At 51.8% G+C, this 24,596-nt stretch overlaps 1 protein-coding gene across 4 annotated transcripts in view; it reads right to left on the bottom strand.

The window, feature by feature from the left end:
* The window catches only part of SGCD (sarcoglycan delta), a 545,286-nt gene that overhangs the window by 39,691 nt on the left and 480,999 nt on the right, over positions 1 to 24,596 (bottom strand). The window lies entirely within an intron of this gene.

Raw genomic sequence — 24,596 nt, 5'->3', positions numbered from 1 at the left:
TTGTGCTCATGAACGGTTCCAGTCTGGCGGCCCAGAAAGCTCAACCCACCAATGTATCCATCCAACAGGTACGTAGGCACTTGTGAGCATCAACGCGGCTCAGGAAAAGTGATCAGAACCTTAGACTCCTAGCACTGGAAGGGACTTTGCAAGGTCACCAAGTCCAGTCCCCTGTCCACACGGCAGGACCCAGCACCATCTAGATCATCCCTGACAGGTGTCTGTCCTACCTGCTCTTCAATATCTCCAGAGATGGAGATTCCACAATCTCTCTAGGCAATTTTTTCCTGTGTTTCACCCCCCCTGACAGTAAGTTTTTCCTATTGTCCAACCTTAGCCACCCTTGCCACCATTTAAGCCCATGACTTCCTATTCTAATCTTCGATCTCTGGGTGACAGAATAATTCACTCTCCACCCCTCCTTAGCTGTCGGCCTAGTTGCCGAGACTACCAGGCAGGGGCAGAATCACTGGTCACTGCAACGGTGATTTTCTCTGCGATGTGGAGACCTGCCCACTGTGAACTGGCCTGGAACCACCCTGCCATTTCTGGGAGGCCACTGAACAGCTGGCAGGTGGTAATTACTTTTGGTCGCTGCCCATTTGGGGGAGCTGGTGCTGAAAGGTTCTGTAGCCCATTACCCGCCCCTGGCGCCAGCCACACATCTAAGAGCCTGGGTGGGAACGCCACGGCTGAGGGAGTTGCTAATGTGACACAGAAGCCTTTCGTTTCTAGGTCACGAGTTCGGAATCCGGACCAGGTGGGCAGTGAGCGAAAGTCATTACAGCGAACAGCTGTTCTGTGGCCTCTCTGAAATGAGCTGATGTTTCAGTCCAGCGCCTAGAGCCGCCGTTTGGCTGTTTATTATCCGAAGGACCCGATGTGGCAAGAAAGGAACTTTTTTTTTTTTAACTTGAGTTTTCTTTTTTAATGTCACACACAGAGTTACATTGGCCGGACGCGCCTGCAAACCAGTAGGGTCTGGAACCCGCAAGAGCATCTGCCAGGTTGCGTAGAGAAAGGCCAAATGTTCACAAAATGATTGTGGGTTTACCTGACTCTTCGCCCCTCGCTGGAGACCAGCCAGCCAGCTAAGGGGACGGTTCCTTGATGCAATGGCAAAGAGAATGACATTCTTGGGTATCCCGTCAATGCTGTCGCCTCCGGCATATGTCACGGGTGACGTTAGGGCTTCACTCCTTCGTGCAAAACCCCTTTGCACAGACCTCACAGATCCTCTCCTGTCACATCACCCCACAGGGCGAACGATGTTCTATTATTATGCACATGGGGCTACTAGCCCAGGGGGTTTCAAACTTTGTTTCTTATGATCCAGTTGAAGAAAATTGTTAATACTGTGACCCTACAGCATGTGACTGGAGTGTGGGCTCCAGGGTGGGGCTGAGGATGAGCTTTGCGGTGTTGGAGGGGGCTCTGGCTTGCGGGGGGGGGGGGGGGGAGTCAGGGCTGGGGTAGGAGGGGTTTCCCTTGAGCGGTTCCTGGTCAGTGGTGCAGCAGGGACGCTAAGGCAGCTTCCTGCCTCCCCTGGCACCACAGACCAGGCCACCCAAGAAGCAGCCAGCAGCAGGTTCCCAGCCAATGGGATTGCAGAGCTAGTGTTTGGGTCAGGGGCAGTGCACGAAGCCCTGTGTGCTGCCCCCACCCCCACCTAGGAGCCCTTAGCCCCCCACTGCTCCCCTGATCCCCCTGCAGCAACAAGACCCAGTGCCCGACATGCCACCACACAGTGATCTGTAGCTTGAAAAACCCCTCACCTAGAGGCTGCAGCATAAAATACGGGGATCTCTTGGAAATGCACTTCGGGCGGGCAGCAGGCAGCATGACTGAACGTCTGCCGGAGGGTTCTGATGGACTCTACCGTGTCTCCGTTCCGGAGGTGCCCGGCCTCCTCACCGGTACCCTGTGGTTTTGGTATCGTCTCTCTCGTAATTCATCTCTTGACGCTTGTCGATTTAGATTCTTTCTGTGATGTCCCTGGAACAGGCATCCCACAGCGATGCAGAAGGCGCGAATGAAATCAGGCCCTGGTCCGATTCCCTTTTGGAAAGCCAGCTGCTCAGGCTGTTACCATGGTGCGCCTCACTGCAGGATCGGAGCACAGGTCGAGTCAACAGAGCTGAGGGCGTTTTACAAATGGCAGGGGCGCTGTAGGGTGACAGGCCATGGAGGGGCGGGGAGCGGGGAGAGTAGAAAGCAAACAGAGTCTCCATTTAGCTGCCATTAGCTGCTCCTACTTTGGAACTGTCACGAGGACCACTGCTTGGAATGGAATCGGCGTGAACAGCTTCTCTTTGGCTACGTCTAGTCTGGCATGATTTTCCGCAAATGCTTTTAACAGAAAACTTCTCAGTTAAAAGCATTTGCGGAAAAGAGCATCTAGATTGGCAGGACGCTTTTCTGCAAAAGCACTTTTTGTGGAAAAGCGTCCATGGCCAATCTAGACACGCTTTTATGCAAAAAAGCCCCGATTGCCATTTTTTGCGATCGGGGCTTTTTTGCGCAAAACAAATCTGAGCTGTCTACACTGGCCCTTTTGTGCAAAAGCTTTGCGCAAAAGGACTTTTGCCCAAACGGGAGCAGCATAGTATTTCTGCAAAGGGCCCAGCTTTGCTTTCAGTGGGCTGTGTTTGGAATACAGCAGGGCAAGAAGCTCTGTAGCCAGGGAGGAACCGTTCACCCTCCAGTTTCCCGCCCCGGGGAGACGTTGAGACATTTTCGGATTTCTGGGACATTGAACAATGTCAGCTCAGCCAAGGTAAACCAGGAGGCTGAGAAGGAAGTCGAGGGCAGGCTACCCAAAGCCAGTCTAATTGCACGTTTGAACCCAGGCTGGCCTCCTGTCTCTGTGCTGCACCAGCTACTCAGGACTCAGCTCAAACTCTCCACGTGCCGAGGCAGCCGCTGGGAGGGAGCAGGGTGGGATGCAGGGGCTGGAAAGGTTGGGTGGGGGAGGATTTTCGCATTGTTCATTTTGTCTTTTGTTACCCCTTTTCCATTGGCCCCTCTCCTGAGCTAATAGATCCCTCGGGTACGGTTCCGTCACTCTGGGACCTGTGATAACTCTTCACGTTGGATGTGTTCCCTTCTTTGGGGGAAGGACCTCTGTATTCTCTGCACTAGCAGCAGTTTCCTTGAGTGGAGGCACCAGGCGTCTTTAGCGGTGAGCCCAGGACCCCTGCCCCGGAGCGTGGGAGGGAGACGGGAGAAGCAGGCTGTAGCCAAACCTCAGGGCTGGGTTACATAAAAGCCAAGAGTTATTCTGTTATGACTTCAAATGGGAGCTTTCCTGGAGGAAGGACTAGGGACTTCAAGATGGGCCATTCATAACAGTCAGAATGAGCAGATGATTTCGTCTAGCACACATCTAAGGATTCCTCCGGGCAAATCTGCAGGTTCTTGAAAAAAATGGCGCTGTGTTTCTGACGTAGAGCTGGCAAGTGGATTCCGGCAAGAGAGCCTGATTTCAGAAAGAGACTTCTCCTGCACTTTGACTGCACACGCCCGCTCTCTCGAATGTCTTGTGGATCAGAGCAGGGGAAATTTCACTTCAGGAGCCTTGTGCCGCAGTAATAATCCTTAACCTCTGACCTCTTTGGAGAAGAGACTCCGTTTCATCTATCAAACGGAGCAGTTCTAATAACATACCATTAATAGCCATTTATATTTATTAGGCTTTCATTAAGGCTAGGACACCAAATCCTTAATAATAAAAAACCTGGGCATTTTATGTTGCTTCGTTCGCTGCCTCGTAAAATGTTCATGCTTAAGGAACCATGCCCTGTTTTTATCCTTGCCAAGTTAAGTCCAGGGCTACTGGCATAAAATGCTGCCACTTACTTTTTGGCCTTATTACATCAAATGTAAGCAGATGTTCATTAAGTTCACCGGCTGAGAACATTTCATCTTAACTGCAGTAGCCGTTCATTACCCCAGTCCCTTAGCTGTACGCTGGGGGCGTGCCGCCCCTGCGTTAGGAGCTAATTTAACACTGCAAAGACTCTTTTGTTTAGTTTCTTAACTTCTTACTTTGGTGGCACGTTGGAAGGAACCTTCCCCACTACTTCCATTAATTGTAAGTGAATGGTTTTGGAGGCAGGGAAGAGGCTAGGCATGAAGAAATGAAAAAAAACCCACTGAATTTCAATTGGTTACACGGTTAAATACTCCAAGGCTACGTCTAGACTGGCATGATTTTCCGCAAATGCTTTTAATGGAAACGTTTTCCGTTAACAGGATTTGCGGAAAAGAGCGTCTAGATTGGCACAGATGCTTTTCTGCAAAAGCACTTTTTGTGGAAAAGCGTCCGTGCCAATCTAGACGCGCTTTTGCGCAAAAAAAGCCCCAATCGCCATTTTCGTGATCGGGGCTTTTTTGCGCAAAACAAATATAAGCTGTCTACACTGGCCCTTTTGCGCAAAAGCTTTGTGCAAAAGGACTTTTGCCCGAACAGGAGCAGCATAGTATTTCCGCAAGAAGCACTGATTTCAGACAGTAGGAAGTCAGTGTTCTTGTGGAAATTCAAGCGGCCAGTGTAGACAGCTGGGACGTTTTTCAGCAAAAGCAGCTGATTTTGTGGAAAAACTTGCCAGTCTAGACACAGCCTTCAAGGGTTTCCGGACCAAAGGGCTCCCGGGGCAGCTGCTGGACCCATGGGCTGCTGGAGGAGGCCGAGAGTTTAACCAGCCAGGTTAACAGACAAGTGAATGCTTATTGGTTAACCACTTAATTGGTTAAACGCTAAGATCCCTAGAGGAGGCTAGTTGTGAATTAACGTCAACACAGTGTGAGAGTAACAGGGGGCAGAGGCTAAGCCTGAGGTGGGAAACTTTTCCTAGGGACTGGACTCCAACTGTCATCTCGTCTGAATAAGAGACAGCACAGAGCTGGTCACCCCTCGCCCCATCCTCCCCTGTACCTCGGGGTTTATCTACACCGGGGCGGGCAATAATTTTTGATGAGGGGCCACTCAAGAATTGGTAAAGGTCAAGGGCCACACTCGTCCATGATATTAGCGGAGAAGGTGCAGGGTCTGGGAAGGAGCTTGGGGCAATGGACTGGGGAGCAGGAACAGGTTTGGGGTTTGTGATCTGGGGCAGAGGTGCAGGGTCTGGGAGGGGATATGGGTATAGGAATGGGGGTGCAGGTTTGGGTTACAAGGGATAGGGGTGCAGGAGGCGGGCAGAGTTTTGGGAAGGGGGGGGGCTAGGGTGCCAGAGGCAGGCTTTGGCCAGGAGCGGCTTACCTGGGCATCTCCCAGCCAGCAGCCCAGCAAATTCCTCAGCCAGAGTCCCCACCTTGCATGCCCCCACAGGCCGCTCAGAGAAGCTGGCTGCAGGGGCTACGTGTGCTTCTCTAAAGGCTGCAAGCCCGAGGGGAGGAGTGGTCCTTCTTTAAACAGGCAGCTCCCATTGGTCGGAAACCAGCCCATGGGAGCTGCGAGATTGTGCTGAGGTGGGGGCAGTGTGGAAGCCTCTCCCACTGGGCCTGCAGCCTTCAGAGACACACGAGGCCCCACAGCCGGCTTTTCTGAGGGGCGTGCGGGGGCAGGGAGCCGTGCTGAGGCTCCCGCTGGGCCGCAGGCTGGATCTGGCAGATTGGTGGGCTGCATTTTGCCCGGCCAGGTCGGCACTGCCAACAGCAATGTGCCCGCAGCATCCGCAGCCACACCTGAGCGAGGTCAGCTCTCGTCAGCCCCAATAACAGCAGTGACACTGCGGCAGTGTGGCCGGCTGCCTCCCCCTCATCTGGGCACCTGGGTCTGTCTTTGTGCTGTGAGCCCGAGCCACCCTGGTGTCACTGCTATTCCGTGAGCTAGCAACAGCAAAGCTGGTTTGGGCCACCTCGGGCTGGGGTGCAGACCTATCCCCGCAGCCCCCACTCGCCCCTGTGCCCCTCCCGCCCCGAGGGGGGCCTGCCTTACCGACCCTCTTTGCAGGGAGCAGTTTGCTTCCCTCTCAGCAGCCGGGCCAGTGGGGTGAGCAGAGACGCAGTCAGGGCTCTGCGGTTTGCAGACCGGGGGAGTAGCCTCCGCTCATTCCACAATGCCTAGAGCCACAATCAGAGCAGGTCGCCTGCAGAGTCAAGTAAGAGCAGGCCTGACCGAGCCCCGCCGGACGGTCCAACGTCCAGCACGCGAGGGCCCCGAGCGGATACAGCAATGGAAGTAAACGCATGCGAAACGCTACATTTGAAGAAGATTAATAAGGTTGCAAAGTTCAACATCCAAACGTTAATAAATGCCAGAATTAGTCCACCTTCATTCAGCCAGCTGAAGATACTGTCTTTAACTGGGATTGGAAAAGGTTCAGAGACGGGCAACAAACATGATGAGGGGTTTGGAACGGGTCCCATATGAAGAGCGATTGAAAACACTGGGTCGTCTCAGCTTAAAGTAGAGGAGACTAACGGGATATGAGAGAAGTCTATAAAATCATGACAGATTTAGGGTACGGCTCCACAGCAACATTATTTTGCAATAACTAGTGTTATTTCAAAATAACTTAGTTCACGTCTACCCAGCAGGCAGAAATACTGTCAAGCGAGAGGACTTCTTACTTACTCCTCGTACAATGAAGGTTACAGGAGTCCAAGGGAAGTCGGGGGAAGAGTGCTTTATTTCAAAACACGTGCTGTGTAGACACTCCCAATTTAAGCGAAATAAGCTACGCAATTGTCGTAGCTCAATTTGCGTAGCTTATTTCGAGTTAAGACCTGCTGTATAGACGTGCCCATGGAGAAAGTGAATAAGGAAGAGTTATTTGCTTGTTCCCATAACATAAGAACTAGGGGGTCACCAAATGACATGAATAGGTAGCAGGTTTAAAACAAACAAAAGGAAGTTTTTCTTCACGCAGCGCACAGTCAACCTGTGGAACTCCTTGCCAGAGGATTTTGTAAAGACCAGCACTTCAACAGAGGTCAAAAAGAACTAGCTACATTCATGGAGGTTAGGTCCAGCAATACTTATTAGACAGGATGGGTAGGAATGGTGTCCCTGGCCTCTGTTTGTCAGAGAGTGGAACTGGGCGACCGGGGAGGGATCACTTGATGATTCCCTGTTCTGTTCCCTCCCTCCGGGGCACCTGGCACTGGCCACTGTCGGCAGACGGGATATTGGGCTAGCTGGACCTTTGGTCTGACCCAGTCTGGCCGTTCTTATTTTGTGTTTTCATCATTGGTCCATGCCTCGGCCAGGACGTTATTCACTCCACACTATTCAAACACTGCCCCAAACACAGAAAAAATAATTTCCACACGAGCTTTGCTCTGGGGACCCTGACTCTAGTACCTGAGAGCTTCACCAACATTTATGATTCGTCTCCACACCCCTGAGGTGAGGGATGGGACCAGCCCTATTTCACAGAGAGGAAACTGAGGCACAGTTGAGCACACAGAAGAACGGGGGTGCTCCCTGCATTCACTTCTGGTGCAGTGGCTGGGCATTGCAGTTGCAGGGAAATGCAATTTTAGCTGCAAAGACTGACCTCGCCCTTACTGAGCATGTGCAAACTGTGATTCCCCTTCCCAGTGGCTTATAACTTGGCTGAATTTGCATGTATTTGTCACGTTGCTGTTCATCCTTTGCAAACAGGCCACCCCCTCTGCCAAATAGCCGGTCCCCGCTCCAACGTATGGGTCGAGCGAGCGCCTCAAAGGAAAGGCACCAACGCTTTTTAACATGGACAAAAACTCTGTATTGAAAAATGCTAACTCAATTTGGTTGAACTTTTAAAATTAAATCATTTTTTTCCCCATATCAGCCAGTGGTGGCCGTTTGGAATGGAAAACGCGACTCCCGAGGGCACTAAAAAATGATGAGCAATTAAACACAGGGGCTTATCATGGAAAGGGCCGGGCAACCATAATAATAAAAACTACCTGGCGGGAAGTAGCCATCAGTGGAGAGACGTGCAGGGTAACACATCTTGGACAGAGCCCTGTCAATCAGTCATTCACCCGAATAGGTTCTGGCGTCGCTGTAACTCATGAAAACAGCGCTGTGGGCCACGGCAGATGGTGCCAAACACAGTAATCAGACAGGCAATTGCAGCTTTCTAACACGCTGTAACTAGGTTTCAGGGCCTGGCGTCATAAACGACCCCAAATGTGCATAGACAGGCCTTGCATAATTCATGTGTATGGTAAAACAGGCGTGCCACGGCTGTATTTCCCGTCTTTGCTAGGTCGGCAGTCGCTTATTTCCTTCTGCACAGTCACTCACTAGAAGTGTGTCGTGCTGTAATTTCCCCCTGCTCCTTTCAACTGAGCATGGCTGGCTGCCATTCCGGTTCTCTGGCGGGTGTGCGGGAAAGGGCGAGCACGTCGGTACAGGTGTTGATCCGGCACGCGTCTGGCTGTTGATGCCGATAGAAAAGAACAGGTGACCCCCCCCCCCCCCCCCGAGGCGGAAGGCGTAAACAGGCTTTATTGCAGCTATGCATCCTGCCTCAGCTCCCCACAAAACCCTGGCCTGAGTGAGCAAGAAATCGACCACAAATTCACCTTTCTAGCACAGGGGTCTCCAACCTTTTAGAGCACGTGATCACTGTTTGACTTTACGTGCAATCCAAGATCTACCGCAAATATAAATACCCTTTGCCCCGCCTCCTTCCCGCCCCTGCTCACTCCAGCCTCCCTTTCATGCCCATCCTCACTCACTTTCACCAGGCTGGGGCGAAGGGTTGGGGCGCAGGCTCTGGTCTAGGATGAAGGGAGCTGGCGTGCGAGAGGGGCGCTGAGCTGCTCTTGGGGCAGGCAGTTAGGATGTGGGAGGGGTTCTAGGTGCAGGCGCTAGGATAGCGTGTGGCTGCAGGGGTGCTAGAGGCTTGGGGTGCAGGAGGGGGTTCACGACTGAGGTAGGAGTTTGGGATTTGGGCTCCAGCTGGGCACTGCTGTTGGCACCTGGGTGGGGGTGCAGTGGGGGCTAAGGCAGGCTCCCCCCTGCCCCGGCCCTGGACCACTCCCTAAAGCAGCCAGCAAACTCATTCCAAGTCCTGTTGTGCCCCCTCTCTGCTCTGAGTGGGAGGTGGCACCTTGACATCAGCACGTTCCCTTCCCTCGGGGAGGGGCAGCTCCAAGGCAAAGGACAGGAGATGTGCAGCAGGGGAGGGGAGGGGAGGGGACAGCTGATGTGCCAGAACTCACTAGCCTCTTGGCCAAACCTGTCAGGATCACCTGTCAGAGCCTCCAAGATCTACCAGTCGATCCTGATCTCCTGGTGGGTGACCACTGTCTTAGTGTAGAAATACCCTTAGCGCTGACATCACCCCTTAAGCCCTAAGTTAGTAATGTAACCACCCAGCTAACGCAGCATCCTAACCCTGTGATGACGATAATTACACCCGCCCCGGGTACAGCTTTTTATTTGACGTGGGCAGGTCTCACATCTCAACAACGCCTTCAATTGCAACTTACAAAGGGGGGAGGGGCAGTCCCCCTGAGTGTCTGTGTCAGCGCTAAGGGGGGGTAAAGAGGGTGGCAGCGATAATACACCGACCATGAAACGTTACCTCTGTGGGCCAGCTGCATGCGTCTGTATCCCGTGCAAGCCAGGATGAAGGACTCCTCGCAAGGCTGTAACTCACGAGACGCAGGGGCTGGCCGTGCCCCTTGACTATTGACACAACTACCAAGACCCCGTCTTAACCCTTACACGCCCCAGCAGACAGGTGGCGAGGGGCAGGGCAGCGGTCCTTTGTCTGCGTTCACAGGGTCAGCACTGCACAGAGAGCGGCTCAGCGGTGCCCGCCCCCCACAACAGGCCAGCTGCCCGGGGCAGATCTTTTCATGCGCTCGGCCACATCCTCCTGTGGAGTGGAGAAACTGCCCTGACATGCAACTGAGCCAGGCGCGGGACCAGCCCCAGAAGGGCCAATGGCGCCCAGGCTGCAGCAGCCTCAGCCAGCTGCACGGTGCTTCCTGGCTGAGGCTGGACACAGCGTCCTGGCCGCCCCAGCGCCTGCTCCCCGGCTGGCTCGTACGCACAGCCCCCGGGCCACTAGCTCAGCACCTTGTCCCTTCAGGCCCTGTCCCTCTAACCGACAAACCCTGCTGCATGCCAGGACACCCCGGGAGATGCACAACGGTAACGGTGCAACCTCAGCGCTGAACCTTTTACGTTTTACGGGAGACGTTTTGCTTTGCTGTGCTGGGATGTGACACCAGCCCCCTGCTGGTCAGGCTACGCTATTTGTCTTTGGGTCTGAGGATCCCAAGGAGGAAGTAGGTTCAGGGCTTCTCATGAAGGCCTGTCTCTCAAATATACCATCTTCCCTACTTGTATGTGCCTATGCGCAACCCACGCACCCAGGGTGACTCGCTGTCCCATGCAGTGGCATTGGTAGACCACGAGAGGTAAGAACAAGGGCGCTCTACTGCCTAACCTGAGAGCCAGCTAGCTTGATAGCTCAGGCTGTAGCAGCTCCTCTGCTATCCTCTAAAGGGCCCAGGTTCAACTCTACCTGGTGGTGGTTACATATCCATTTACAGCTCGGGGTGTGTGTAAAGAACAGGCTGTACAGACGTTCTGAAAAGACATGCTTCACTCAAGTGCCTTGATACACCGTAGTGAGAAGGCAGTCTCTTCTGACACTGAGACCAGGCCTACGCTAGGGGGTAAGTGTGACTTAAGATACTTAAGTCCAGCTACTTAACTGCATAGCTGGCGTCAATGTACTTCAATTTGAACTTTGATGCCAGCCCCAGATCAATGGGAGACACACTCCCATTGACTTCCCTTACTCCTCACGAGGATTAGGTGCACCAGGATCAACAGGGGTGCCCTCAGCGCTTGATTTAATGAGTCTTTACTAGACCCACTCTATCGAACGCCAGAAGATTGGCCTCCGGAGCATCGAGCTGCAGGTAAGTATAGATGTGACTTGGAAAAATAAACACAGCCACTGTTTGTTCAAAACACAGTCCCTGAACCTGGTGGCCACTTGCTTTTAAGTCAGAGCCGGGTTTAGAAATGGGTCCTCATGAGCCGGATTGTCTCTGGGCGCCTAAGCAGAGTTACCAAAAGGTATGTGAAAATTACAGCATAGAATTGCTCTTATACGACCCAGCCATGTCCCTCTCCTAATACAGAGGCTAGAAAATTAACATCATTAAAGCTACCAGGGCTGTCCAGTATCCTGTGAGTTAAATCTGTACAGCTGTATATCTGCAGCAAACAGTTCAAGGCAGCAACCTGTTCTTAAAAGACAAAATCTATTCCAACCATGTGAAAAATATATAGTGATTCCCGCTTGATCTGGGAGGAAAACAACAATAACTCATGCTAGGTGCAATTTAACTGAGGATAAAGACTGTGAGCACATATTTATGATCCTTCGGCATGAGTGTACAAAATGCGCCAGTTGAAAATAAACTGTTAAAAGCCCATTCTTGCTTAATGCATACATTTTTCTTCTAGCTATCACAGGGGTATGGAATGGCTATTGATTCCCGGCTACCGTCAACAGTGCAAATAAAAGCTCTGGAAAATAGTTCTCTTTCGTGTAATAAGACTGAATTGGGTACAACGCAAAGAGCCATGCCCAAGGATCAGGTATTTTTGCTTCGCTAGTGTAACACTATTTATGAATGGGGAAAAAAAATTAAGAGAGGCCATTGTGAGCACCACTGGCTTGATCAGTGACCTGTCTTTTTGAGTTGCATTTTGCTGTTTTCTGCCAGGCAGATCAAGCGGTGGGTTGTACTCAATGTGGAGAGCCCTGACAAGCCCCATGGAGCGGCTTTAGAACCGGACCATTTCTGCAGGCAGCAGCGGCTGCTAATTTTGTATCCGCGCAGGGCTCGGATGGTACGTGCCGGGAGGGCAGCTGTGAGGAACGGCAGCGCAGATCCTACGCTGCCCTGAGAAAGGGTCTGGGGGGCAGGTGCACAGGGGGAGGAGCGGGGGGGCAGGGACGCTGGCTAGGGGGCTGCTCAAACCCCCCCACTCGGGGCAGGAGGAGGATCTGTTGTGGCTCAGCCCAGCCCTCCATGACCATGGCTAGGCTGTGGCTCCGAGCTGCTCCCCATGAAGGAGACCCCACAGGAATGGGGTGCAGGAGGTTTGGGTTACGTGGGATGGGGGGGCAGAGGTTTGGGAAGAGGGAGGGGACATTGCGTGTGGAGCTGCTCACTTCCCGCCCCCCCCCGCACATAGGGCAGGTAGAAGGGCCGCCACAGGCTGTCCCAGTAGCCTCCCCAGGAATTGAAATTGGAGGGGGGGATCGAATTTACAAGGGGAGGCGTCAGGGCCGATGAGGGGTGAGACCGAGAGGGAGAAGGTGGGCTCTATTGTACCATAGTTCACAAAACTGGGGAGGTGTTGGGCAAATTCAGGGGGGTATACACCCCCATGGGGGGTGTAGGGAAACCCCTGAGCCGTCCATGGTAAGCATTGGGCAGGCAGCTGTGGGGAGTGGAAGAATACCCTCCACCTGCCTGCAACGTGTGTGTGTGTGTGGACTGAGAGCAACCCCTGGCCCTGTTCCCACCCCTCAGCCTCCCCACCCGGCCGAGGGCAGGGGGCAGGTGTGCGACTCAGGGTGGGCTCCCCATGACCTGGCTGCGGGCGACAGGGCGTGTGCCTCGGCGCCTCAGTCCGGCCCCCCTCCCGTGGAGAGCCCTGCAGAATCCCCCATCCGCGGCTGCGGATACTCCCAGCTATCCTGGGTGCGGGGCGGCTGCACATTTGTGCACCCGTGCGGGGCGCGAGCAGCGGGAGTGCTGCCGGATTGAAGAGCACAGGCCGGGCCCTACCCTGGGAGGCCTTTCCAAACGGGTGTGGTTTTACACCCCAGGGACTGCACTGTGCCTGGTTTCCTCCCCGCCCTGCCCCTTCCCGGAGGTGAATCAGACACACAGGTCAGCGCCTCCGGTGCGGCGGGGCGGCAGTGAGCATCTCCGATGGCGGGGGGACGCGCGGCCCCAATTCAGTCCCTCCCGGCGCTGGAGAAGCCTCAGGGCGGCTCTAGAGTGGAACGGCTCCTCCCCTCCAACGGGGGATGTAAAATCCTGTTCGAGTGTAACCGGTTCACTAATTCGTGTGGCTGCTCGGTGGTGGGCAGGAGAACGGTAACTAGAAAGCCTCGCTCGTTAAGGACGGGGCAGGCAATAGTTTCTGATGAGGGGTCACTCCATGATTTGAGTAGGTGGTCAAGGGCTGCACTTTGCTGCCGCCCTGGCCTCCAGCCCACTCCCCCGCCATAGGAAAGTCTCCCGTGGCCCTGTGAGGGGAGGGGCAGCGCCTACAGGGAGCCGCCCATCACTCCGATGGCGATTAAATGAATAATGAATTGGAGGCTCGACTGACGGCCCCCGTGAGCGTTGCAAAGTCTGTCGGTGGGACGTCACCTGCCCGTGCGGGGAGGCCCAGCCTTGCAGTGACGTGTGGAGCCATGGCCCAGGAGGCGTTGGCCAGGGCCTGTGAAATGGCTGTAAGTCACTTTTCTCAAGGCCTGCAAGAATTAGCAGCGCTTTTCTCCTCAAGGGTTGTGGCTGCAGCGCTCAGACCCGAAAGACTTCTGTAGGGCAGGGGTGTGTGTCTGCACAGATGTGGGAGCTGAGGGGGATGTGGGTGTCTGCACAAATGTGGGCGCTGAGGGGTGTGTGTGTGTGTGTGTCTGTCCTCACAGATGTGGGTGCTGAGGGTGTGTGTGTGTGTCTGTCCTCACAGATGTGGGTGCTGAGGGTGTGTGTGTGTGTGTGTCTGTCCTCACAGATGTGGGTGCTGAGGGTGTGTGTGTCTGCACAGATGTGGGAGCTGATGGGTGTGTGTGTGTGCGTGTGTCTGCACAGATGTGGGAGCTGATGGGTGTGTGTGTCTGCACAGATGTGGGAGCTGATGGGTGTGTGTGTGTGTGTGCGTGTGTCTGCACAGATGTGGGAGCTGATGGGTGTGTGTGTGTGTGCGTGTGTGTCTGCACAGATGTGGGAGCTGAGGGGGATGTGGGTGTCTGCACAAATGTGGGAGCGGAGGGTGTGTGTGTGTGTGTGTGTCTGTCCTCACAGATGTGGGAGCTGAGGGTGTGTGTGTGTCTGCACAGATGTGGGAGCTGATGGGTGTGTGTGTGTGTCTGCACAGATGTGGGAGCTGAGGGTGTGTGTGTGTGTCTGCACAGATGTGGGAGCTGATGGGTGTGCGTGTGCGTGTGTCTGCGTGCAGCGGTGGGTATAGGACAGGGTGAGTAGGGTGGCTGCCCCGGATCCCACGCTTCCAGAGCCCCGTGCATGCGCCGTGTCAAAGGGGAGGGCCCCACAAAATTGTGCTGCCCAGGGCCCCGCAAAACCCTCATCTGCCCCAGTCTGCGTGAGTGTGTGTCTGCACAGATGTGGGAGCGGAGGGGTGCATGTGTGTGTCTGCGTGAGTGTGTGTCTGCACATACAAGAATTGGGAGCTGAGGTGAGAGAAAGGAGAACTGCATTAGAGTCCCCTGATACAGATGGAAAAGTTTGTCTCGTATCCCAAAGGATCCACTGCTCAATCTTGTGAATCTAAACAAATGCTCTATCTGAGAGAGAGGGAGAGAGAGAGGGAGAGAGGGAGAGAGAGAGAGAGAGAGAGGGAGAAAGAGAGAGAGAGAGAGAGGGAGGGAGAGAGAGAGAGAGTGCGCGTACAGGAATGGAGATAAATATCTCCACAGAAATAGGCGCTTTGGCTAATCGGAAACCTGTCTTCATTACAGAACGACTGCAGGGGGCAATGCCGTAGGTTAAATACAGGTTGAACCTGTCTAATCCAGCACTCTTGGGTCCAACAACATTATGGTCCAGCATGATGTTAGTGAGCCGGATGCCCACTTAGCGTGGGTGTGGCTGAGTTTCCCGCGGTCCCGCACAGTTTGTTTACAGCCCCCAGTCCTGGCTCCCAGTGTTCTGTGCTGTTCACCCCTCCATGTCTTCTACCAGCCCAGCAAGCAGTGGAAGGGTGGGTAATGCTGCTGGACAATACTGACCTCCTATGGTCTGGCAAATTCTCTGGCTTGGCGCCCGTCAGATCCCAGGGTGCCGGACTAGAGAGTTTCAACCTGTATAATGTTACTGTGATTATGCTGCATGACTATACGTGAGGACAGTGGCTGGTGCGTTCCATGACCAATTACCAAACCAGGGACCGATTTCCTTCACCCCCGGCATCATATCTGCCATGCCCCGAGGCATCAGTTTGATACAGAAATCCCCTAGTTCAACAGAATCTCCTGCCTTGTTTATTTCCTTATTCTCACTCCACACGATAGTCCATGGGAAAGTCTCATCAGTCTGGCAAACCAGGCCTATTTCCCGCCACACACGCTACGCACCAACGCATTGCTTACTACCAACGTAAGTCAACCCAGAGATGGCGGTGTCACACCATACACCACACACACAGGTATCTCAGACAGCTGACAGAAACCCCTTTTCCTCCCCGTTTGCCGTGTGGAGTTTGATGGTGCATAGCTTCTCCACTCTCCATGTAAAACCAGCATCAGGTGCCTCATTTAGGGATACATTGTACATACTAGACTGATACGGGACTCAGACTACTTGAGCGCATGTTTGTCTCATCTAGGAAGGATCACCATTAAAAACTCAGAGCTCCCCTTGAGAGAATGCAGCTGAAGTGAAATGACAGCAGCAAATAGCAAGCGGAGAAATCTTTGCAGCATGAGCCCTTATAAAGGAATAAACTATCAGTGGTAAATAGGCCAATGGAGGGATGATAGGCGTTACTATAGAGAACTTTTCCTGGGTGTCTGGCTGGTGAGTCTTGCCCACATGCTCAGGGTTCAGCTGATGGCCATATTTGGAGTCGGGAAGGAATTTTCCTCCAGGGTAGATTGGCAGAGGCGCTGGAGGTTTATCGCCTTCCTCTGTAGCATGGGGCACAGATCACAGCTGGAGGATTCTCTGCATCTTGGGGTCCTTAAACCAGTTGAGGACTTCAATATCTGAGATCTAGGTGAGAGGATTATTCTAGGAGAGGGTGGGTGAGATTCTGTGGCCTGCACTGTGCAGGGGGTCAGACTAGATGATCATAATGGTCCCTTCTGACCTTAAAGTCAAGGGCTGCGTCTACACTGGCATGATTTTGCGCAAATACGTTTAACGGAAAAGTGTAGACTTCATTCAGATCAGTGCCAGCCAGGCCAACTCTGATTTAAACACGAGGGCCAGTTTCAGATGCGCTCCCCTGACTGTCCTGGGAAGAATTTGACTGAGTGACGTGCTTCCACTGCTACAAATAGAGAGGAAGACTCATTCCTGGCTCAATCCTGCCCTGGCCAGTCCTATGCGGGGAGTGGGGATGTAGGTGACCGTTAGCCAGGGCAGGACCCCTCATGGCTTCCTGCTGAAGGGAACACAGTGCATTTCCATGCCACGGGAGTCGGTGAAGAGCCAAAGGAAGGCCTCTGCAAGTGGATCGCCTTCGTCTTCCAAAGCCTGGATGTAGACACGCAGCTTATGCAGTGGTCCGGGAGCAGAGCCCATTGATAGCTCTGGGCTTTGGACTGGATCCCACAGCACTCTCAGGCCTGCTGAAGTGGGGGAGGACAGGCTCAGGGCCCTCGCATGCCACTGCTGCTATTGTGGAAGCAGCTGGAGCCCTGGGCCCCTTTAAATTGTGCTGGAGCATCACACCGTGTGCTCCGGGCAGCTCTCAGGGCTGTCTGAGAAGGCAGGGCTGCCACACAGCGTCCTCAGGGCAGCACTGAGGGCTGGGGATGGCGCCGTGGTCTGAGTGGCACTGGGGGTGCCCCTATGGTTGCCAGATGGTTTTTTTTGAGAAAAAAAAAGAGAAAAACCCCACCGTGGCCCCTTTAGGTTTTTGGCCCTAACAGGCTGCCAACAGCCGCCCGCCATCTTGCCTCCCTGCGATGGGCCGGACAGCTCTCCTGCAGAATCCAGTACCCACTAGGGTTGCCAGGCAGCCTCCATATTGAGCCGGACAGTCCGGGATTTTCGCCTTCTGGCCGGGAAAAAAAATCTGAAAGTATTGGACTTTTTAGGTGTCCGGTATTTTCTGAATTTTTTTACCAGACAGGAGGCGAAAATACCAGATTGTCAAGTTCAACACCGGGCACCTGGCAACTCTAGGTGCCCCTTTTGCCTGAGGCCTTGCCCCTTCCTAGAACATGGAGCTTCCCTCCGCCACATCCCCACGGAGGCTGTCGGATCTCCTGAGCACACGGACAGTTGGCTTTGGAGAGCCACCAGGAGAGAGACCCAAGGCATGAAACCTCTCCTCCTGCTGGTCCTGGAAGGTCCACCTGCAAGAGCATCTCAGCTAGCCTGAGCTATTCTGCGATGACTGCTAAGTGAGATGGGGCCTCCTAGAGAATTGGCTCCCAGACCACTCCAGACTTTTGTAGTGTCTAGGAATAGGTGAGCATCTCTGTAAATAGTCTGAGAGTCGATGCTCACTGTATTCTATGTTCTAGAAGTTGCTACACACCAGTCAGAGCAATCGTGTGTGTGTGTGTGTGTGTGTGTGTGTGTGTGTGCGCGCACGCGTGTGCAGTATGACCCGATGTGACTGTGTATATCTAGAAACCATGAGTGTCTGGAGCCCAGCTATGCCCACGTGGGTTCTTCTTGTTGTGATGGCTGTGAAAGGGGGAAAAGGCATAACGGCGTGGAAGGTTAGAATCAACAAATTCCAAAGCAAATGGTTCACCAAGGAAGAGGTTCGAGGAAAGGTGCAACACAAAAGCTCACCCCCTGCTGGTGTGAGGCTGTGCCAGGCACTCACGGGAGCTGACCCAGAGACAGACCGTCAGCCGCTGCTGCTATATCTTACACCTAACAGTAATGGCTCATCTGTCCTCACATCAATTAATACAATGTAACAACCCAGATCGGTTTTAATCACAACGGCCTGCAAGGCAAAATCAATGCCGTCTATGGATCCGAAGGGGACATCTTTCTCACTCTAGCCTTATATGAGGCTAATGAGTTGAGAGGCAGGAGGAGTCCCAGTTGCTAACAATGACTTATGGCAATACCGTATATAACCAAGAAAACAGCTCCCATTCCAGGCCGTTTAGACAGCCTGGTTCCCCCTGAGATGACAATTTGTCCCTTGAGCCTGGAGAGTGCATTGGAATGGGTAAGAATGATGCACTAAGCTATGGTAGAGCTATACGTGATCAGCTGACAGGGCCTCGTGTGAATGACCGATTCTCCTCTGCCAGTTTGGCCCCAATGGATCTCGCCTGACTCCTGTGGAGCTCATGGCTGATTGAGAGCAGCGTAAGTGACAGGGTGCGGTGGCCCTCCCCAGAGGGTGAGGGGCAAAAGCAGCCTTAGAGCAGCTGCTGTGCAGAGCTCAGCCAATGGGAAGAGAGGTCAGAGAGCGTCAATTAGGAAAGGGCTTGCTGGAGCAGCCCAGATATAAAGGGCGGCTCAGCAGAGCAGAACTCAGTATCTCCCTGGAGGACAAGGGAGAAGGACTGGCTGCTTGAGGACAGCACCACGGACAGAGCAGTGCTGGGCAGAGTCAGCGCTAGGCTGACTGCTAGACCTGGGCTCTGATATAGGGCCAGGGAAGGTGCTAGGCCTATGGGAAGTGGTGCAGGGAAACAGGCAGCAGAATAGGAAGGAGAGGCAGTAAATAAGTGGCTGCCAGCTATAGAGTCCTTGGCTTGGGACCCAGAGTAGCGGGTGGGCCTGGGTTCCCCCCATGCCCAGCATGGAGAATTGGCCCTTCATGTTAAATCCATTCACATCTTCAGGGGCCAGATTCAGACCTGGCGTAAATCACCCTACTCCACTGACACCCACTGAAGATCTAGCCTCCTGTGTTTACTACCCCCTTCTAAAATCTGGCTGGGTGTTACACACTAAGAAAGCGTTTCCTTTTCCCACCGATTCCACCTTTTAGTCCCATTCATCATTCACATTTCTTCCCTTTTTGACCTGTGATTATTTATGAATGGAATGGATTTTAGACTGAGATTTGATTTGTGCTGCCATTTATTGAAAATGCCTGTACTGCCTAGTGAAACACGGATGAAAAGCCACCTTAATTTACAGAGAGTGATTATTTTACACAATGAACACGGCCACATTAGCTGAAGAATATATTTAAATGGCTCTTTGGTACAATAGGTCTCACTTGGACTATTTAGATAGCTTCGTACTTTACACAGAACCGGAGAATTGTACTAATAAAACCCTGCTGTAAGTGCAGATCATAACCATTTGGTATTTTTAGGGGTTCATAATTAACTTTGATTAAAATTACCTCTTCAGACACCAAGGGATTAATTTTCCCTTAACTGTGTTTGAATATTAAAGAAAGAGCAGTCTCCTAGGTTCGGTGAGCTTCTGCGGGGTGGTTTTGTGCTATAGCAGTTGTGGGTGGAATACAGCCTGATGCGGGGGCCCAGTGCAAGTCCTGAGCAACCACAAGATCCCATTTCAGTCCTTGCCCTGGCCAGGGAATGGGGAGAATTTCAAGCTATATTTCTTCTTACTTTGCTTTGGGCACTGAAGTACCATAAACTCATCTGTCTTTGCCTGGCAGAATGTTTCACATTGCAGGAATCAAGAAAAATGTTTTCTCTGTGATGTTCGATGTTATGCCACACAAAAATGTTGTGTTAGCAATGTGGTGAATGATACGATGGTATTTCGGCGTGCTTTTGTTCTGAGGAGAACCACTTTGCCGTTAGCAGCCTCAATGGCGGGTCACTTAATTCAACCCAGTATGTCAGGGTTTCATGCCGCAATGGAAAGACGCAGTAAACACTTTTGAGGGACGATGCACAGACAGAGGGGGTAGGTTCCCCTGGACGTGGATTCTGGAGGTGGCCATGTGTGAACGGTCCCAAAATAAAGCTGGTTTCTGTTAGGGAGGGTGGTATGTGTGTATTATGACATAAGTACGGCCATTGCCATTTCATGACATCATGACTGAGACACAAACCATGCCCTACCAATTTTCTCCCTACTTGGGTTTATCCACTTTTTGTTCTTTTCCCCCATCCCCTCATTTCTTCCAAATGTTTTCCTCATCCCTACACTCTTAAGACTTAGTCTATACTACCAAGTTATGTTGGTATTCCTACATCACAGAGGTGTGGATTTTCCTCACCCCGAGCAACACCTTGACCTAGCCCCCCAGTACAGACAGCACTATAGACAGGCTTCTCTCGCCAACACAGCTACTGCCTCTCAGGCCAGGTCTACACTAGACCTGGCAGCTCGGCTTATGGTACGCAACTCCAGCTACATTTAATACGTAGCTGGAGTTGGCTTACCTTAAGCCAAGTTTGGTGGTGCCCCCACAATGACAAGAGCAGGAGTACCGGATGCCAGTGGGGGTGCAATCTGAATTTGATTTAGCGAGTCTTAACTAGATTTGCTCAATCAAACTCTGGAAGATTGATTGTGGCAATGTTCCAAGGAGCGAAGCTGTGCCTTCAGAGAGGTGGAGTGCCCACGTCGATGGGACAAGCACTTCTGTCAAAGAAGGTAGTGTCTTCACTGAAAACAACTATGGCGCAGCTCCATAATTGCACCACTCTAGCGTTGGAAGGGTAGACAAACCCTCAGGGTAAATAGATGGCACTGTACCTCTCATGAGACTTACGATTTCCAAGTAACTTCTATTGACCGTTTCAGGATATAGCCATTTTCAGACAAGGAGAACAAAGGAAAGTGGGCTAATAGCTATAGCTCTCCAGAAGTGGATCATTAATGGCACAAACACCAATCATTTGGGAATGGTTTAAAGATATTAACTCCACAAAGAAGGGTGTTTCCTGAAATTTTGCATCTGTGATCCCACGAGTAGGCACCAAGAACATCAAATTGTATCACAAGCAAGCTGATGGGGATCATGATAAGAGATTGAATTGTCAAAATCACATCGGAACACCTCACTATTATGTGTGATGATGGAATGGCCAATACTGTTTAGTAACTTGGTTAAAACATTTCAAATAGACAAGCTTTGAAATATGTTTTTATACACAGATTTTGCTCTTTTTAACCCACTTATGAAGGTTGAAAACTTTCAAAACTAAAATGCAAAAATTTTGAATTTTTTTTGCAAAAAATGTTTTCTACTGTTTTCAACCACGCCATCTACTAATCATTACTGACTAATGCTTAGGAAAGCATGTAGCAGAATATGTAGCATTAACAACAATGATCATTACAGTAGACAAAGCATTGGTGATCTTTGGCATTCTCAGTAGAACCAAAACTCATAATGGACCCATCGGCATACTTCTGGTTGGCTCATGGAACATAAGCCTTTTTGCAGCATGGAAGAGATTCATCACAACCTGTGCAAACAGACACAAAATAGCAATGTATTGTTTTAGGATATATACATCTACACAGCCAACCTGTGGAACTCCTTGACAGAGGATGTTGTGAAGACCAGGACTTTAACAGGATTCAAAAAAGAACTAGATAAATTCATGAAGGACAGACCTATCAATACTTTTTTTTGCCAGGATGGTAGGAATGGTGTTCTTAGCCTGTTTGTCAGAAGCTGGATATGGATGACAGGGGAGGGATCACTTGATTCCCTGTTCTGTTCATTGCCTCTGGGGCATCTGGTATTGGCCGTTGTGGGAAGACACGACACTGGGCCTTTGGTCTGACCCAGAATGGCTGTTTCTATGTTCTCAGCTATGTATAGAGTGTTACAATGAGCTGTCCCAAGCCAAAGACATTGGAAGATGAGAATGAAAGAAGATAACTAAGCCGAAGATAATATTGCTCAACAAAGAACAGCTATATTGTCTGATCTCTGGAAAGGTGGCCACACCCTTGTAAAGCAGACAGTGACTAATAAGTGAGCCAGCCTGTATAAACCAAGACTTTTCAGCAGCAGGAAGGCAGAAAGCCTGCTGAAAATATTCATCGGGAACACAGTGTTCTGAGTGGCACAGACCCTAAGGAAGGTAGGTTGGGGGATGGGTAGGGGAAAAGACGGAAAGAGCGAGGGAGGGAGACTGACATCGGGGGGAAGGGGTGGACTATTTTGAGGGGAGAAATCACTTTGTATTTGAAGAAGAGGTGAAAAAGGAGGAAGAAACACAGATGGTCTGACTCCCCCAGTGGCCTCCTTTCCTTCTGGCAATGACAGTAGCTGTCACCTGATTTTGAAGCTGCCTCCAGGAAAGGCAGCGAAAGGGATATAAAACCAGATGTAGCAGACGGAGGTAAGAGACAGCGCGTTTCAGTCCTTTGGTCTGTGTCGAGTGAACAATGCACGTGGCCCGTGGAGACAAGAAGACGGGCCAACTAACGAGTCAGAGATTCCAAGACCAGAAGTAACTACGGTGATCATCTAGTCTGACCACCTGTGGGACACAAGCCAGCGAATGTCCTCACAATAATTCCTGGAGCCGATCTGTTAAAAACAATCCAATCTTGATTCAAAAATCGTCTGTGATGGAGCCTCCACCAGAATCATTGTTCTAATGGTTAATTACTCTCACTGTTAAAAATATACACCTTAGTTCCAGCCTGACTGTGCCTCATTTCATCTGCCAACCACCAGATCATTTTCTAACCTTCTTTGCTAGCTTGAAGAGCCCGTTAGTCAATGTTTGTTACCCTTGTAGGTGCTTACATATTGTAATTAAGTTGCCCCTTAATCGTCCCTTTTTAAGCTAATTAGACTGAGCTCTAGGCCATGTCTACACTACACTATACAGAAGATCAACGCTGCTGTAGTCATTCTTCCAGGGTTTGATTTAGCGGGTCTAGTGAAGACCTACTAAATCAAACTCAGAGGACACCCCCCCCTCCTTGGTGCTGGTACTCTTGTTCCTCATGAGTAAGGGAATCAGACAGGAGTGTTTGCTCCCATCAACTTCCTGCTATGTGGATGGCAATTTACGATACATCAACTCCAGCTATGTAATTAACATAGCTGGAGTTGAGTATCTGAAGTCAACCTTATGCTCTAGTGTAGACCAGGCCTATGAGTCTATCACCAGAAGGCAAGTTTTCCAATACTTTATTCACTCTTGTGAACCCTCTCCAATTTATCAACATCCGTCTGGAACAGGTATTTGAGAACCAGGGCATCTTCCATCCATCTGCCCTGTCTCCTGCTCACAGCAGCCAAGCTGGTGGCCTACAGGGCCCACTAGAAGGGAGGCAGCATCTGCTTTGAGCTCCCACCCCCTTTCTATCCCAGGAGGCACGGCCCCTGGGTTTACATTGCCTGAAGCTGCCACTTCTGGGTTGACCCAACGCTTTTAAGAAAAACAGTAACGTCTCAAAAGGGAAGATGCAGGTTTTACGGCAGGGGCAGGGGGCAACCTGGGAACCTTCCTAATGAACTGAATCAAACCCCTGCTGTATTTTGGAGCTAACGAGCGGGCCCCTGGGGTGTGAAATGGCAGAACTAGAGGCATTTCTGAGAGAAAGTAAAAAGCCACCAAAGGGAAGGAAACAAAGACGCTCTGTCGCTTCCAAGGGGAGGGAAAGAAAGGCCAGAGACCAACGATGAAGTTACAAGGCTGTCTCTACCTCTAAGATTGTCTTCCTGAGCGGGGGCTCATTAACAGTTGGCTGACTTTGGACCCGTTTGGCGGAGGCATGACCGATACCTCGCCGATCACTGACCTGGAGGTTTTCTCCAGTCATGACAACAGGTGGGGCTCTAGCTGATACCTGGGGGAACAAGCGCTCAGCGCACTCCCAGCTTTGGTGACTGGCACGGGATGAAATCGGGATGCTGGGTGTTTGTTGCCTTCGACACGCTCCGGGTTGGCCCCCTTTGCAGCTGTGGGAAGAGTGAGTGTGTTCCAAGAACCAGCCCCCACGTTCATTAGCTCTCCCTTCGGCAGGCTGCTCCCCATGGCTGCCACTGCACAGCGAACCTTGAGGTTTGCTCAGTTAGAGGAAGGAGGCAGCATGGCCCAGTGGGTAGGACGCTACTCTAGAACTTGGTCCCAAGTCCCTTCTTTGCCACCAACTACCCCGTGCGACCTAGGCAAGCCACTTAGTCTTTGGTGCCTCAGTTTCCCCCTTTGCGAAGTGAGGATAATCGTCATGCTGTGCAGTAGGACTCAGTGGAGAAACACAGTAAAGATTGTGAAGTGCCTTAAGACCAAGTGAAGTAAACAACAACGTGAGAGCAAGGAACAATCAGAATGGAATCCATTAAGTTCTGCGTTAGAATGAGGGCAAAGCCGACTCGCTAGAGTGGCCTGATTTATTCCCCCTCTGCGTTGTGGTGTTTCTGTGAATGTCTGCCACGGTGGCACGCATGCCCGGCCAGTCACAGTTGTCAGGTCAGAGAAGGGATTCGCATTTCTCTAAGGGGCAAAACTCTACTAATGCATTGTCTGTTTGCCTGCTGCCCCTCTTTCTGATCCAACGTGGCCTCCTTTACCTTCCATTGCTACAGCCAGGAAAATCTCTCTATTTTCCTCTCCAAAGACCGAGCCCTGGCTCAGTGGAGCATGGTACAGAGGAAGCGCTCATAACCCAGGTTTTCTTTTGGCTCCATTGCAGAGATTTGCTTTAAAGCGTTGCTGCCTTTCTTCTATTTCCTGGCACTCCCTCTCCGCCTGTAACCTCTGCCCAGTGCATTCCCAGGGGAACTCCTCAACTGCAGGGGT

The sequence above is a fragment of the Pelodiscus sinensis genome, chromosome 17 (genome assembly GCF_049634645.1).
Source record: "Pelodiscus sinensis isolate JC-2024 chromosome 17, ASM4963464v1, whole genome shotgun sequence".
Classification (NCBI taxonomy): Eukaryota; Metazoa; Chordata; order Testudines; family Trionychidae; genus Pelodiscus; species Pelodiscus sinensis.
The sequence above is the reverse complement of the archived record's forward strand: the minus strand, read 5'-3'. Positions and strand labels throughout refer to the sequence as shown.